The sequence below is a fragment of the Sus scrofa genome, chromosome 14 (assembly GCF_054392235.1).
Source record: "Sus scrofa isolate SSC_HxYL_T2T_F1_AM1 chromosome 14, Sscrofa_HxYL_maternal_Yorkshire_Landrace_v2.0, whole genome shotgun sequence".
In the NCBI taxonomy this organism is placed as follows: Eukaryota; Metazoa; Chordata; class Mammalia; order Artiodactyla; family Suidae; genus Sus; species Sus scrofa.
Genome location: NC_139396.1, coordinates 88,217,104 through 88,235,202, shown reverse-complemented (window position 1 = coordinate 88,235,202; position 18,099 = coordinate 88,217,104). Strand labels below are relative to the sequence as shown.

The 18,099-nt window shown below is 35.7% G+C and overlaps 2 protein-coding genes across 2 annotated transcripts in view; one reads left to right on the top strand and one right to left on the bottom strand.

Moving 5' to 3' along the window:
- Positions 1-18,099, bottom strand: part of ZNF365 (zinc finger protein 365) — an 831,894-nt gene that overhangs the window by 638,504 nt on the left and 175,291 nt on the right. The gene's annotated exons all lie outside the window — the stretch shown is intronic.
- The window catches only part of LOC146396841 (uncharacterized), a 221,025-nt gene that overhangs the window by 37,286 nt on the left and 165,640 nt on the right, over positions 1-18,099 (top strand). The window contains exon 4 of the mRNA XM_084997489.1: positions 11,059-11,200. The gene's annotated coding sequence lies outside the window, so the exon portion shown is untranslated. The remainder of the gene's footprint in view (positions 1-11,058; positions 11,201-18,099) is intronic.

The window sequence follows — 18,099 nt, the reverse complement described above, 5'->3', positions numbered from 1 at the left end:
AGCTTTATGATTAAATAACCCCATTCCTAAGTGCCAAGTGATGGGTGACAAGTTGTCACACACACACACAGAGATTCAGCCCAAATGATTTGTGGCAACAGGACTACATGGTTAGAACTGATATATAATTGGATTCATTCATTCATTCATTCATTCATTCAGTAAATATTGTTTGAGTGACGAGTACATTTCAGACACTGTTCTAGGTCCTGTAGAAACAACTCTGGATATAATAAGGTCTCTTCTGTCATGAAGCTTATAGTCTAAGGTAAACATTCTACATGTAAAAGTAAACAAATACATTATAAAAGTAAACAAATAAATATATAACATATCAGTTAGTGATAAGTGCTGTGAGGAAAAAAAGTAAAGCAGTGCAAGGGAGATAGAGTGAGGGGAGAATGTGGAGTTTTTTTTTTTAATCAAGGGAGGTCATAGACAGATGACATGATTAGGTGACATTCGAGCAGAGATCTTGTCAAGGCTATGACATGATCAGAGAAAAATTTGCTTTTAGTGACCATATTCTGCTAAGCCAAGAAAGAGGATGGGCCATTTCAGGAATTGTGTCGACAAGATTTTTAAAGAATCATGAACCTTCAGTTAATTAGGTGAAAATCCAATTGGGCAGCATTCCTCCTCACGTATTTCCTAGGCATTGCAGTCATAGGATGGCAACAATGTATACATTTAAGCATTATTAATAATCTGTCCAGAGACATATGCTATGAAAAAGAATAGTTTTCAAAATCATTGAAGAGAGGGGGCTGTGTAATTGATAAGTCCTACTTAGAATCTCAACTCTTTCTTTTAGTGATTTTTGAGTCAGTTGGTTAACCTACTCAAGTTTCACTTCATCTATGGAAAAATGATAATAATGACTACCCTTTAGACTGGCTATAAGGATTAAATCAGATGCTATATGTGAGATCTGGGCACCCAGGAAGTACCTAGGAATATGTTATTCTTATTTATCTAAGGTACCTTAGGAATCACTGATTTGTGAAGAGAGTCACAGAGCAGTCCAATAAACAGAATTTTATTTCCTAGAAACAGAGTTGTATCTTTTAGGATGTCCAGGGAACCGTGGTTTAAATGCACTTAAGATTTATTGAAATAATTATTTTACTACATTGTTAGTGTTAGTCTCCCATCTGGACTTTTTAAAAGTCATTTATTCCAGCTAAATATCAGGTCAGCAGACAATAATGAACATTATGAGTACCATGTCTGGAATTTGACATTGAGTCCTAAGATTTTAACAGTCCAGTACACTAATCATGGATTCAGATGCAGCCTCTCATGGTCTGCAATACTAGTATTTCCCCTTGGTCCAGTGAGGTGGGTCTAATGATATGGGCACTCATAAGTTTCCATGTAACATTTATTACAACAGTTTTGGAAACTCAGTGTGTACTTCACCAGATTTCCCCAAAATAGAGTGAATAGGAACTTCTTATTTCTATTTTAAATACAATTGTGTGTTATTCATCCCTTTATTGTATTTATAACATTGGGATTAGAAGAAAATTCCTGCATCCTGTCTAGTACTTAGTGCTCCATGTGGTAGTTTCTTTATTATATATGATTGGGCTATTTTCCAATTTCCATTATTTTAGGAGGCTAGTGAGAGAGCTACAGGGTGCCCATTACTGTATTTTTTCCGAGATTATTTTTAAGTTTTCTGTGAACAAATGTAGCAAATCAAGATTGAACCACTGTTGAACAGCACCATGCTATCCTTATCCTAAAACCTCTCTCCAAAAGTTCATACCATTTTCGCAGATGTGATGCCAGACTTTCTCAAAATGGAAAAGTAAGATATTGCCCCATTATAAGCCCACTTTTAACATGGGCATGAACTCCACTTGAGCTAGTATTATATACTTACCTGGGATGAATCCCATTGATCCTGACATCTGAGAATTTATCTAAGCTGACAGGCCTTAGAAGGGAGTCACTCAGCCCTGGGAGAAACAGAGAACCTGATGTTTGCCTCCTGTTTCAGAGGCCCTTGTATACTTACTAGCCCTGGACTGAGTAGACTTGTAACTTTCATACCCAACACCAAGCGTGAAGTCAGTGGGAGCATTGAACCTAGGTATCAGATGGGCATTTTTAAAATTTTTATTGAAGGGTAGTTGATTTACCATGTTGTGTTAATTTCTGCTGTACAATAAAATGATTCAGTTATACATATACACATATATGTTCTTTTTCATATTCTTTTCCCATGTAGGGAGATAATTTCAAATTTCAGTTTTCTTCCCTTGTCTAACATTTCCCTGTATAATACTTGAAGGTGATTTGTATAGGCACAAGCTGAATTATTAAAAAAAAATGTGTTATAATATTCTGTCAATTTCTGCTGAACAGCAAAGTGACCCACTTATATATATGTTCTTTTTCTCACATTATCCACCATCATGTTCCATCACAAGTGATTAGATATAGTTCTCTGTGCTGTACAGCAGGATCTCAGTGCTTATCCACTCCAAATACAATAGTTTGCATCTACTCACCCCAAACTCCCAGTCCATTCCTCTCCCTCCCCCTCCCCCTTAGCAACCACCAGTCTGTTCTCCATGTCCATGAGTTTGTTTCTTTTCTGTAATTAGGTTCATTTGTGCCATATATTAGATTCCAGATATAAGTGATATCATATGGTATTTGTCTTTCTCTTTCTGACTTACTTCACTTAGTATGAGAGTCTGTAGTTCCATCCATGTTGCTGCAAATGGCATTATTTTGTTCTTTTTTATGGCTGAGTAGTATTCCATTATGTATATGTACCACATTTTCTTTATCCATTCATTTGTCGATGGACATTTAGGTTGTTTCTATGTCTTGGCTGTTGTGAATAGTGTTGCAGTGAACATAGGGGTGCATGTATCTTTTTCAAGGAATGCTTTGTCTGTATATGCCCAAGAGTAAGATTGCTGGGTCATATGGTAGTTCTATATTTAGTTTTCTGAGGTACCTCCATACTGTTTTCCATAGTGGTTGTACTAATTTATATTCCCACCAATAGTGTAGGAGGGTTCCCTTTTCTCCACACCCTCTCCAGCATTTGTTATCTGTAGACTTACTAATCATGGTCATTCTGACCAGTGTTATTCATTGCAGTTTTTTTTTTTTTTTTTGTCTTTTTGCCTTTTTCTGGTGCTGCTCCCAAGGCACATGGAGGTTCCCAGGCTAGGGGTCTAATTGGAGCTGTAGCCACCGGCCTATACCAGAGACACAGCAACTCGGGATCTGAGCCGCATCTGCAACCTACCACAGCTTGTGGCAATGCTGGATCCTTAACCCACTGAGCAAGGCCAGGGATTGAACCCTCAACCTCATGGTTCCTAGTCAGATTCATTAACCACTGAGCCACGACGGAAACTCCCTCATTGTAGTTTTGATTTACATTTCTCTAATAATTAGATGTTGGCCATGTGTGTGTCTTTGGAGAAATGTCTGTTTGGGTCTCCTGCCCATTTTTTAATTGGGGTTTGTTTTTTTGCTGAGTTGTATGAGTTGTTTATATATTTTGGAGACTAAGCCCTTGTCGGTTGCATTATTTACAACTATTTTCTCCCATTCTGTAGGCTATCTTTTTTTTAATGGTTTCTTTTGCTGTGCAAAACTTGTACATTTGATTAGGTCCCATTTGTTTATTTTTGTTTTTATTTCTCTTGCTTTGGGAAACTGACCCAAGAAAACATTTGTACAGTTAATGTCAGGGACTGTTTTGCCTGTGTTCTCTTTGAGGGGTTTTATGGTGTCATGTCTTACGTTTAAGTTTTTAAGCCATTTTGAGTTTATTTTTGTATATGGTGTGAGGGTGTGTTCTAGTTTCATTGATTTACATGCAGCTGTTCAGTTTTCCTAGCACCACTTGCTGAAGAGATGGTCTTTTTCCCATTTATATTTTGCCTCCTTTGTTGAAGATTATTTGGCCATAGGTGTCTGGGTTTATTTCTGTGTTCTCTGTTCTGTTCCATTGGTCTGTACATCTGTTTTTGTATCAGTACCACACTCTTAATTACTGTAGCGTTGTAATGTTGTCTGAAGTCTGAGAGAGTTATGCCTCCTGCTTGGTTTTTGTTCCTCAGGATTGCTTTGGCAATTCTGGGTCTTTTATGGTTGCATATACATTTTTGGATTGTTTTTTTCTAATTCTGTGAACAATGTCATGGGTAATTCGATAGGGATTGCATTGAATCTTTAGATTGCTTTGGGTAGCATGGCTGTTTTAACAGTATTAATCGAGGAACATGGGATATTTTTCCATTTCTTTGAATCCTCTTTAATTTCCTTGATTAATGTTTTATAGTTATCAGCATATAAGTCTTTCATGTCCTTAGGCTTATTCCTAGGTATTTAATTTTCGGGGTGCAATCTTAAAAGGTATTTATTTTTATTGGAGTTCCTGTCGTGGCTCAGTGGTTAATGAATCCGACTAGGAACCATGAGGTTGCGAGTTTGATTCCTGGCCTCACTCAGTGGGTTAAGGATCAGGCATTTCCATGCGCTGTGGTATAGGTCACAGACACAGCTCAGATCCCATATTGCTGTGGCTCTGGCATAGGCCGGCAGCTACAGCTCCAATTAGACCCCTAGCCTGGGAACCTCCATGTGCCATGGTTATAGCCCTAGAAAAAATAAACAAAAGAAATAAAAAAAATAAAAGTTATTGTGTTTTTATAATTCCTTCTCTAATATTTCATTGTTAGTGTACAGAAATGCAACCTATTTTCTGAATATTAATCTTATATCCTGCTACTTTGCTGAATTCATTGATCAGTTCGAGTAGTTCCTGTGTGGAGTCCTTAGGGTTTTCTAAGTGTAGTATCATGTCATCTGCATAGAGTGAAAATTTTACTTCTTCTCTTCCAGTTTGGATACCTTTTATTTCTTTCATTTGTCTGATTGCTGTGGCTAGGACTTCCAATACTATGTTGAATAAAAGTGGTGAGAGTGGATATTCTTGTCTTGTTCCAGATTTTAGCAGAAAGGCTTTGAGCTTTTCTCCATTGAGTATTATATTGGCTATGGGTTTGTCATAAATGGCTTTGATAATGTTAAGGTATGTTCCCTCTATACCCATTTTGGTAAGATTTTTTATCATGAATTTATGTTGGATTTTGTCAAATGCTTTTCTGCATCTACTAATGATCATGTGGTTTTTTACTTTTCTTTTGTTAAAGTGGTATATGGTGCTGATTGATTTTTATATGTTGAACCATCCTTGTAAACTTTGGATGACTCCCACTTGGTTGCAGTGTATGATCTTTTTTATGTTGTTGGATTTGGTTGGCTAAAATTTTGTTGAGAATCTTTATGTCTATATTCATCAAAGATATTGGCCTACAATTTTCTTTTTTGGTAGTATCTTTGTCTGGTTTTGGTATTGGGGTGATGGAGGGTTCATAGAATGTCTGGGATTATTCCTTCTTCCACCCTTTGTAAAAGTTTAAGAAGGATGGGTATAAGTTCTTCTGTGTATGTTTGGTAGAATTTTCCTGTGAGTTCGTCTGGTCCTGGACATTTGTTTGTAGGGAGTGTTTTTATTATGTATTGTTTCATTTCTAACAATCAGTCTATTCAGTTGATCTGTTTTTTCCTGATTCAGTTTTGGTAGGCCGTGTGTCTTCTAGGTTGTCACATTTGTTGGCATATAATTGTTTATAGTATTCTCTTTGTATTTCTGCAGTGTTCATTGAGATTTCATCTTTTTCATTTATTTTGTTTAAGTCCTTTCTCTCCTCTTCTTGGGGAGCCTAGCCATAGGTTTGTCAATTTTGTTTACCGTTTCAAAAAACCAGCTCTTGGTTTTCTTGCTTTTTTCAACTGTTTTTTGAATTCTATTTTATTGATTTCCTCTCTGATCTTTATGATTTCCTTCCTTCTGTTTGTTCTTCTTTTTCCAAATCTTTTAGGTGGTGGATTAAGTTGTTGGTTTGAGATTTTTCTTCTTTTTTGAGGAAGGCCTATATTGCTATGAACTTCCCTCTAAGAACTGCTTTTGCAACATCCCATAGGTTTTGAGTGTTGTATTTTCATTATCATTTTTCTTGAGGTATTTTTTAATTTCCCTTTTGATTTTCTCGTTGACCATTCGTTTTTTAGTATCATGTTGTTTACTCTCCATGTAGTCAGTTTTTTCTCATTTCTTTTCCTGTAGTTGATTTCTGATTTCATGTCATTGTGGTCAGAGAAGATACTTAAAATAATTTCTGCACTCTTATTTCTATACTCTTAAATTTGTTGAGGTTAGTTTTGTCCCCCAGTATGTAGTCAGTCCTTGAGGATATTCCATGTGCACTTGAAAAAAATGTGTATTCTGATTTTTTTGGATGTAATGTCCTGAAAATATCGATTAAGTCTAACTTTTCTATTGTGTCTTTTAGGATATTTGTTGCCTTATTGATTTTCTGTGTAGAGGATCTGTCCATCGATATGAGTAGGGTATTAAAGTCTCCCACTATTATTATATCCCCATCAATTTCTCCCTTTATGTATGTTAGTATTTGTTGTATGTATTTGGGTGCTCCTATATTAGGGGCATATATATTGACGAGTGTAATATCCTCTTCTTGAATTGATCCTTTTATCATTAAATAGTGTCCTTATTTGTCTTATGGCCTTTGTTTTAAAGTCTGTTTGGTCTGATATGAGTATTGCAACTCCTGCTTTCCTGCATTTTCCATTTGTATGAATTATCTTTTTCCATCCCCTCACTTTCAATTTATATGTGTCCTTTGCCCTAAGGTGAGTCTCTTGTAGAAACCATACTGTAGGGTCTTGTTTTTTTTATCCAGTCTGCCATTCTTTGTCTTTCCATTGGAGCAGTCAGTCCATTGGCATTTAAGGTAATTATTGATAAATATGTACTTATTGCCATTTTAAACCTTGTTTTCCAATTGATTCTATGTTTCTCCTTTGTTCCTTTCTCTCTTTTATTTTGGTTGGATTATTTCCTTTTATTTTATACTTGTGTCCTCTTCAGTTTTTGTGAATGTATTGTTTGGTTTTGATTTGTGATTGCCCTGTTTTTCAAGTATGTTAACCCCTTCCCATATCTGCTTGCTTTCTACGACAGACTAACATTAGGGCAAAGGACACATATAAATTGAAAGTGAGGGGATAGAAAAAGATATCATACAAATGAAAAAGGCAGGAAAGCAGGAGTTGCAATACTCATATCAGACAAAATAGACTTTAAAAAGATTTTCTTACTTTCCTTACTCACATTTTATGATTTTGATGTCTTTTTTTAACTTCTTCATGTTTATTCTTTTGCTATTGCTGTATGTATTGTCACTTTTGCAGTAGTTTTTTTTTTTCCCTGTTAGATCTGTGTACTGGCTTATTTAAGTGATTACTTTCCAATTGTGATTTCACCCATCCAATTTCTTCTTACTTCTTTTTTATTTAGAAGAGCCCTTTCAGTATTTCTTTTAGAATGGGTTTAGTATTGCTACACTCTTTTAGTTTTTGTTTGTTGGAGAAATTCTTCATTTTTCCTTCTGTTGTAAATGATATTCTTGCTGGATAGAATATTCTAGGCTGCAGAATTTTTCCTTTTTAGAACTTTGAATATATCTTGCCACTCTCTTCTTGGCGGCAGTGTTTCTGCAGAGAAATCAGCTGATAGTCTTATGGGGGTTCCCTTATAATTAACTCTTTGTTTTTGTCTTGCTGCCTTTAGAATTCTCTCTTTATCTTTAACTTTTACATTTTTATTATAATATGTATTGGTGTGGGCCTGTTTGGGTTCAACTTGTTTGGGGCCCTCTCTGCTTCCTGTATCTTGATAGCTGTTTCCTTTAGATATGGAACATTTAGAGCCATGATTTCTTCAAGTATATTTTCAATCTCCTTTCCTTTTTCTTCTCCTTCTGTAATCCCTATTATGAATAGATTGGCCTGATTTATATTATCCCAAAGAACTCTTATATTGCTTTCATGTTTTTTCATTTGGTTTTCTATCTGCTGTCCTGATTGGGTGATTTCCATTATTCTATCTTCCAAGTCACTAATTTGTTCCTCTGCATTATTCATACTACACTTCATTGCCTTTAACTCAGCTTGCATCTCTGCAAATGAATTTTCTAATTTTTCTTGGCTCCTCCTTATATTTTCTAGTTCTTTTCTAAAGTAACCTTCATTACTGTTCATAACAGCTCTTAGTTCCTTCATATTTGCTCTTAATTCCTTCAGTACTTTCACTGTCTCCTCTTTGAACTTGGTGTCTGTTAGACTACAGAGGTCTGTTTCATTGTTTGTTCCTTCAGGGGAATCTGACTAGTATCCATGAGGATGCAGGTTCGATCCCTGGCCTTGCTGTGAGCTATGGTGTAGGTTGCAGATATGGCTTGGATCTGTCATTGCTGTGGCTGTGGTGCAGGCCAGTGGCTACAGCTCCAATTCAACCCCTATACTGGGACCCATCATGTGCCATAGGTGCAGCCATAAAAAGAAAAAAAAGGAAAAAAGGAAATGGTGGGGCAGAAAAATCCTGTGTCTTTGATGACATCAGTGAGCAGTTGCACCGGTACCGGCAATCACCTCCTTCTAATCTGCTTATTAATGAAATATTACATGTCTGTATTGTTTAAGCCATTTTTAACTGATAATTTATATTACAGTTTTATACTGAACTTGAAACACATCTTTCTTTGAGCTTCCTAAGACACACACTGAGTTATGGTGAAAAATATATTCAAATCTTATCCCCATATTAAATACAAAATTATATTTCATATAGATTGTTTCTTATAGCATCTTTTATGTTACTGAGGATGTAATACTGAACGCTAATTTAGTGAAAACAATTAAATAAGAGACATAAGGCCATTGGAGACTTAACAGGTTTTTTGTTGTTGTCATTGAGCTTTAAAGTCATATAAACCATAATGTTTTTTATTTCTTCTAAGGAATTTTGACCCATCTAGGTTGCCATACAAGCAATGGAGAACGAAACATGGTTCCTCTATTATATAATTTAGTTTCATACTAGAAACAAATCACTCTACTATGGAAATTTCCCAAAATATTGCTATGGAAAAAAGAGGTTTTAGGGTCTAAATTTATCTACTTTACCAGTCTTCTTTGATTCCATTAACTAAATCATTGCTTAATTCTTTCTTTTTCTTGGTTAAATGAAGTTTGGATAAGGTCATTTAATTGGGTCTTAGTCTATCAGACAAAACCAACTGGCCCATTGCTGAATTAGAGAGAAAGGAAATACTGACTCAACCCATTTGAGCAGAGAGCAGCGTGGGCAGAGAGGGTCAACCTTACACATCTTTTATTGCAGAATAGTTTCAAATCTCTTGAGACTGGATGAGTGGGAGAGGATGGATTATGCTTCTGAAGTAGAAGCTATCTAGGAGGACAGGAAAACAACATTTTAGTACAGAAAAGGAATGAGAGAGTCTGCCTTCTACGTAGGCCACCATTTGACCAAATTGGTATCTGTACAGCAGTTGGAGGTTTCTGAGCCTCAAGAATCTGTAGTCATTAATACAAAACTGGAACTAATCTTAGCTTTGGCATTTTGTCTTGAGAACAGAATTGGCTCTGCAATCCATAAGTGACTCATTGAGGAAATACTTGGGCATGCCACACAATATGAGGGCAATATTTTAACAACAGACATACATGTATTACATGGAACAATCATAAATGAAAGGAAAATAAATTAAGGAGTCAAAAACCAGAGGGAGGATCATAGCAAGAGGCAGATACCATTACCCTGGAAGTGAAACGCCAGCACTTTGGAAACAAAACATATGTGCTGGAATCATCAATGAACTTGAAATGAAACTTAAGAAATACCCACACCAGTTTGCCTTCACTTTCTTTTGTGCTTGCCACATGCCAAGTATTTGAATATAAAGTGTCCTAATGAATGTAAGAGCATTTTACAAATTAAATGCTCTGAAAATATAAGCCATTAACTTCATTATTGGGGAAGAGGAGACCACCGTGTTACTCAGATTATGATGTCTAATAGCCAAGCAGTTTTCCCAGAAGGAAGCAATGAAATTCTAAACAAAAAAATTTTTTAAAGTTTCAGTGTTTGGCTTTGAACTGGGTTATAGCTTGTTACCAGTAAGAATTTCTTTTTAACATCAAGTGTGTTAGAATTGTAGTAACCAGAAAGGAGACTGTTTGTATTTTTCTGCAGTATTTCCGGGGAGCTGAAATTATCTAGGTCTGACCCATAGCATCTATGCAAGGGTTGGCAAATAAGCAAAGTATCGTCTTTCTTCCTCTCATGCTTATGGAGGACACTGATAATTGATCAGGGTGCTCTGTTAATCTCATCAGCGGCCTTAGAATTCGAGTCCACACAGCCTTCCAGAAAGCAACTATCAACTAATCAGTACAGTGAGCTGAAAACCTAATTGCCATCTTGGCCCTAGGTAGTTTAGAGGGCTCGTTTGGTTCTCTACCCAGCCTGATTGGTAGAGTGTCTCCAACTCTGGAGCACATCAAAAGGAGATATCCCTTTAAAGAGTAATTATTATGTCAGTGATAACAAACATCAAGAACAACAATAATGATAATAATTATATCTATCATTTAGTTAGTCCTTACAGTGCTCCAGGAACTGGTTGAAGTGCTTTACTCCATCTTATAGATGAGAAAGCTGAGACAGAGTGAGTGAATAGCTGTTCAAGACGCATGGATTTAAACCCAATTCTCTCTGACTCTAGGGCCCACACTGTTAAGCACATCATGAACAGAACTTAAGATGCAACCAGGGGCATTATAAGGTGGTTCATTATCTGCATTCATATTAGAGCCATATTAGAGCCTTCTGTAAAGTAGACAAGGAATTATTCCCCTTTTTCTTAAGGAAGCTGGTAGCTCTGGCTCCATCCTGAGAAGTTGACATTTGCCGGAAGTTTATTGTTCCTCTAGACAGCACAGAGAGAAATCCAGTCCTCAGACTTCAAAGTATTTATTTAAACTCAACAAAGTTCACACAGATTATACAAAAAGATTTTTGCAGGAAATGAATATCTCATTTCTGTTTTCTCTGTTTTGTGTGTACAGTCATCTTCCACCCTACCCCCACCCTAGGGCTTGGCCAGTTATCACAGAGGCAGGGCATGTACAGAGCTCAAACAGGGCAAAACCGTCCTCAAATGCAGCGGGAAAACCAATCAGACTTTCTGGAGTTTCAAGAGCTATTTTGGTAAGTGTTCTCTTAGAAAACGAGAATTTTATACAGATACTAGATAATAAATAGTCCAGTCTTGGTCATATCCGGGACACGACTCAAGTTTGGTCTTTTCCGGAAGCATCATTATGGACATGGGAACATGGCCAGGGAGGAAAAAAATAACAAAGTTTTATGGTTTTCCAAGTCTTACTGTGGCAAATAAAGGCAAAATTAAGACAACCAACTTCAAAGTGATGAAACATCTCTCTTTATCACTAAAACCCAACATTTTTGGGATTTCCTGCTGTTCAACAAAGATTATTCAAAGTATGATAAGAAGATAGTTCACAGAGAATAACTAATTATTGAGTCAGTTATCCTATTAATGAATTTTAGCAGGACCAGGTAAATTTCTTGTCATGGAGTGGGTAGAGTTGTTTTCAGTAACTCTGTTCTCATTTGTGCTCGTCTCATTTCCCTGTGTTCCCCCACCTCTGCCCTCCACTCCCCGCTGCCCATCCCCTGTCCCTGGCCCATGGATTCTTTGCTGCTTCTAAACCCTTTGTCTTCCTCTGCTTTAACATTCTCATCTAAATTTGTCTTCCCTGAGTCTCTTCCCTTTTAGATCTTACTCTTTGCTAGAGGACCAGTAGATTAAATCTAGCCAAAATATTGATCCACATTTAATAGTATTGATATTTCTAGCTACATATTAGGGCTTATGGGAAAATGTATTGGAGTACAAGGAAGGAACTTCCTCATTCTCACATAAAAACCAAACTGTTTAGTCCGGCAGCCCTCTGACTATGTATAGGGGCAGGACCCATGCTGCATTGAGGTGGATTAAGGTCTTCCAAGCTGTCCCTTTCTAGCACTGAATTTCTTGAATACAAATGAAAAATGAGATAAAATCTTCCCTATCTAAGCACACCCTGAACCACATCCCCCAACCATCCTACACCTCCAACTGGAAGTGATGCACACAGCTAGTAAGCTGGAAGGAAAGGTCGCCACCAAACCCCCACCAACTCCAAGTAGAGGGCGACTTCCGTGTGTCTACACTGCATAGTGGAAAGCAGCAGTCCTCATGCAGAGTACATCTGTGACTGTAGTGGCAGTTGAGCCATTGAGAGGAACAATTACAAGGCCCTGCTGACGTCAATACTTGGAAAAGAGCCTTTGCCTGTTTTAAAAAGCTGCTTGCTGTCCATTGTATTCGGCATCACTTAAAGTAATCAAGGTGATCTATATGTATAATAATAGCCAGAGTGCTTGTAATTTCTGCTTCTGCTTCACCAGTGCATGAATGCAATGAGCTAACCAGAGTTGCTATGCTCAGAAAAATTATTGCAGGAGAATTTTTTTCTGCTCTTCTCCTTTATTTTTTATTTCTAATCTTGACTAGTATTTATTGATTTAGATTATATAATCATATGTCATTGATATATTTCATGTATAATCATAAAATCAATCATGATTAAGAACATATTAATAGAAATTAAAAATATTCATGGACATCTACTCAGGAAGTGATCATTGTGCAACAAAAATGAAAAAAAGTGAGGGGTGGGGTTTAGAGTAGAAGACAGACTGTGTTTTGTATCAAACAGACCTGAATTCTATTTTCTTCATTCATTTCTGTAACTAAGTATGAACCCTAAGGAGTTATGTCCTAACATGCTGGCTAAAGAATGTATTTGTATTGTTTTAAACTCTCCACGGGGCAGATGTTATTTCTGTTACCAGTGAAGAAACCAAGTCTTCAAGTGGTTATTTCTACGGCACTTATTATGTGCCTAGTGATGTATCTATCAGTAGGTCTTGCTATTAATCTCATTTTACAGGTAAGGAAACAGATTCCAAACTACAAAGGTGGAGCCAAGATTCAAATGCAGGCATGTTGAGTCCATATCCAATGCTCTTAACCACTAAGCCTAGGCACTTTGTAGTGCAGTTGTAAGACCTTTTCTGCAGCTCAAGTTGGCTGACCGATCTTCACATTGTTGTCTTTTATTAGATATGTGAGCTTTGTCAAGTTACTTAATTATTGTCTTCCAAAAAATTGTTTTACATTCATGATATTGTTTTCAGTTCTTTCTGCCTTTGTGTTTCATAATTTTTCTTTTTATGAGTATTATTTCTTCATTTATTTATTTATTTATTTGTCTTTTTAGGGCCCCATCCAGGTACATGGAAGTTCCCAAGCTGGAGGTCAATTTGGAGCTACAACTGCCAGCTTACATACACCAGTGCAACAGCAATGTTAGATCCAAGCCCCATCTGCGACCTCCACTACAGATCACGGCAATGCTGGATCCTTAACCCACTGAGAAAGGCCAGGGATAGAACCCATGTCCTCATGGATACTAATTGGGTTCGTTACCACTGAGCCACGATGGGAACGCCTATTTCTTCATTTATATATGAAATGTCAAGTGTAAATTTTTGTTCTATTTTCTCTATTTCTTAAATTAACATCTAGTAAAATTAATTTTTATGATATACAGTTCTATGTATTTTAACACACATAGAGATTCATTTAACCTCACCAACAGTTACAGAATAGATCCGTCACCATCAAAATTCCCTGTATTGTCCCCTTTTTAGCTACAGCCTCCTCCTAACCCTGGGCCTGGCCACATTGATCTTTGTTTTATCTTTTCTAGAATGTTATATAATAGGAATAATATATTAGGGTATGACTAGTTTGAGACTAGTTTATTTTGCTCAGCATAATGTCTTTAATCCATATTGTTGCATGTATCACTAATTCATTCCTTTTTTATTACTGGGTATTATTTCATTGTACCACAATTTGTTTATACATTGACATGTTGGAGGACATTTGGGTTGTTTCCAGTTTGGGGAAATTATGAATAAAGCTGGTATAAACATTTATGTACAAATTTTTATGTGAACATAACTTTCATTTCTCTAGGAGTGTGACATAAGTTAGTTATATATTTAAAATTATAAGAAACTACCAAGCTGTTTTTCATAGTGGTTGTACCATTTTTTTTTATTCCTACCAGCAATATGTGACAGTTCTAGTTTTTCTGTATTCCTATCAGTGCTTGATATTGTCAATATTTTAAAATTTTAGTTATTCTAATAGATGCAGTGATATTTCATCATAGTTTTCACATCCATTTCTCTAACAGTTAGTAGTGTAGGTTATCTTTTCTTATCCTTATATGCCATCTTAATATCATTTTTGGTGAGGTATAGTTCAAGTCCTTCACACATTTTTTTCATCAGGTAGTTTATTTTATTACTATTGAGTTTTGAGAGTTGTTTATATATTCTGGGTACAATTCTTGTCATATATGTGACTTGTGATATTTCTCCCAGTATATAACTTGCTTTTTAATATCTTAACAGTGTATTTTACAGAGCAAAAGTTTTTTAATGTTGAGGATGTCTGGCTTGTCTTTTATTTTCTTTTTATGGGTCATGTTTTTTGTGTCATATCTAAGAATGCTTTGCCTAACCCCAAATCATGAAGGTTTTCTATGTTTTCTCTTAAAAGTTTTATAGTTTTATATTTTATACTTAATCTTATCTGTTATCATCCATTTTGGATATTTGCATTGTGCTGTGAGGTTTATGTTAAGGTTTTTTGTTTTTTGGTTTTTGTTTTTTTGGTCATTGGTTTTGTTTTGTTTTGTCTTTTGGCTGCACCTATGGCATGTGGAAATTCCCAGGCCAGGGTTTGAACCTGCGCCACAACAGTAGCCCAAGCCACTGCAGTGACAGTGCTGATCCTTAACCCACTATGTCAGAAGAAAACTCAAGGGGTATTTTTGGTTTGTTTGGGGGGGGGTGGTTTTGCTTCTGAGTGTCCAGTTGTTCCATCATCATTTGTTGAAAGGACTTTCTTTTCTCTATCACATTTTCACTTTAGTGAAATATCAATTGTTCACCATTGTGTACATCTTTTTTCTGAACTCTCTGTTCTGTTCAACTAAGTTATGTATATATCCCTTCAACAATATCACACATTTTAATTACTGTAGCTTTATAGTAAGTCCTAAAAATGGGAATTATCAGCTCTCCAACTTTGTTCATCTGTTTCAAAATTATTTTGGTTAATCTAGTTCCTATTCCTTTCCATCTAAATGTGAACATCATCTTTTATATGTTTACCAAAAAAAAAAAATCCAGCTTGGATTGCATTAAATCTATGGATTAATTTGGGAAGAGTTAACATCTTAACTCTATTGGAATCTTCCAATCCATTGAGAACAATCCAAGAGATTAATCTCTTTCTTTTATTCAGGTCTTAGATTTCTTTTATTGCATTTTTTTGGGCCACACCCTTGGCATGTAGAAGTTAGTGGGCCAGGGATCAAATCTTCACCACCACAGCAACTCAAGCCACAACAGTGACAACACCAGATCCTTAACCACTAGGCCATCAGGAAACTCCCATCAACATTTTATAGATTTAAGCGTCGACATGATTTTTACATTTATACCTGTTTCATTTTTTTTTGAACTATGGAAATTGCTATTGTTTTATTTATACTTCAATTTGTTCCTTGTTGGCATGTATAAATATGTTTAATATATGTGTCTTGACTTTCTATCCTGCAGTCTTGCTAAACTCATAATTAGTTGTTGAAAATTTCATGTATATTCTATAGGATTTTCTGAATGTATAATTTTCTATGTAGATAGTGTCATCCATGAATAGGAATGTTTCAGGGAAGGATGTTTTACTTTTTCCTGTCCAAATTGTATATCCTTTATTTATTCTTCTTTTTTGTTTCTCATTGTCTGGAAACTCCAGTATAATGATGAATAGTATTGGTGAAGAGTAGAATCTTTGCTTTACTCTTAGTTTGGAAAGATATGATTTATTTTCTTACCATTAAGTATACTGTTATCTTTAGGATTTTGTAGATGTTCTTAACTAGGCCAAGGAAGTTTCCTTCTATTTCTAGCTTGCTGGATGTTTTTATCATAAACTGATGTTGAGTTTGGGGAAGTGTTTTTCTGCATCAACTGATATGATTATGTGGCTTCTTTCTTCTTTGATCTATTACAGTGATTATTTTATTTAAATTTATTTTTAAAACTGTGGTAAAATATACATGACACAAAATTTACTATTTTAGTCATTTTTAAGTGTGCAGTTCAGCATTATTAGGTATATTCACACTGTTGTGCAACCAACACCACCTTCAGTTTCAATAATTTTTTTCATCTTTGCAACACATTTTTTTTAATACTCCTACTTTACCAACCCTTCCCTGTCCCGAGAGCTTCAGTCCATTTACCCATTCTCATCATCCATCACCTGCTTTGTTTCAAATGTTTATTGCTATTTAATAAGACTTTTTTTGGGCTGACAATTCTGGTAGGTGATTATTTTGGTCTAGACTGAACTCAGATGATATAAGAGCTGGGCTTGCTCCTGAGTTTGTAGTCAATTGATCAGTTGATTGGGGTTTGGCTGGTCCTATATGGCCTTATTCACATGTCTAGCAGTAGGCAGGCTGTTGACAGATGTGACAAGAGTGACTGGGTCTAATGATTTTCATTCTACCTGTAAGATACTCAAAGTTTGTTCATATATTCATGATGGATCCTGAGAATACTGAGAAGTCAAGCCCCAATGTTTAAATGCTTTTCAAACCTCTATTTGTATAACATTTCTAATATCCCATTACGCAAAGCAAGCCAAATGGCAGAATCAGTGTAGGAGGGGACCTTTTTCCAGTGTTTTTGAGATGTAATTGACAAAGAAAATTGTACTTAAGATGTACACTGTGATGATTTGATGTATATATACATTGTGAAATGATTGCCACAATCAAGTTACTACATCTGTCACCTCACATAGCTGCCATTTTTGTGTATGTGGTGAGAACACTTTGGATCTTCTCTCTTGGTAAATTTCAAGTATGCAATATAATATTATTAACTATAGTTAACCATGCTATACATAAGATCCCCAGAACTTATTCATCTCGTAACCGAAAATGTGTACTCTATGACCAACATATCTTCATACTATCTGCACCGTCCTCATCCCCACTGCCCCTGGCAACCACTATTCTGCTCTTTGTTTCTGTAAATTCAACATTTTTGGGTTCCACATATAAATGATACCATACAGTATTTGTCTTTCTCTGGCTTATTTCACTTATAATAATACCTTCCAGGTACAACCATGTTGTCACAAATTGCTGGACTTTCTTCTTTTTTATAGCCAAATAATATTCTGTAATATATATATATATATATATATATATATATATATATGCCACAACTTCTTTATCCATTAATTCACTAATGGACACTTAGGTCGTTTCTTGTGAGTAATATTGCAGTGAACATGGATGAGACACTGATTTTGTTTCCTTTGTATATATACCCAGAAATGGGATTGCTAGATCATAAGATAGGTGTTTTAAAAAAAATATGAGGACCTTTCATACTGTTATCCATAGTGGCTGTACCAATTTACATTCCCAGCAACGCTGCACAAGGATTCCTTTTTCTTCACATCCTCACCAATATTTTTTAACTCTTTAAAAATTTTTTTTTTACTAACAGCCATTCTAACAGATGTGAGATGATACATCATTGTGGTTTTGATTAGCATTTCCCTAATGATTAATGATGTGAAGTAATTTTTCATGTTTATTCAGGTCATTTGCTCATTTTAAATCAGATTATTATTATTTGTGTGTGTGTGTGTGTGCATGCTGTTGAGTTGTATGTGTTCCTTATATATTTCAGATATTAATCTCTTTGAGATACATGGTTTGCAAATATTATTTCCCATTCCATACACTATCTTTTCATTTTATTGATTTTTCCTTGTGCTGCTCAGAAGCTTTTAAGTTTGATCTAGCTCCACGAATTTATTTTGCTTTTGTTGCTTCTATTTTGTTTTTTTTTTTTTGTATGATATCCAGAAA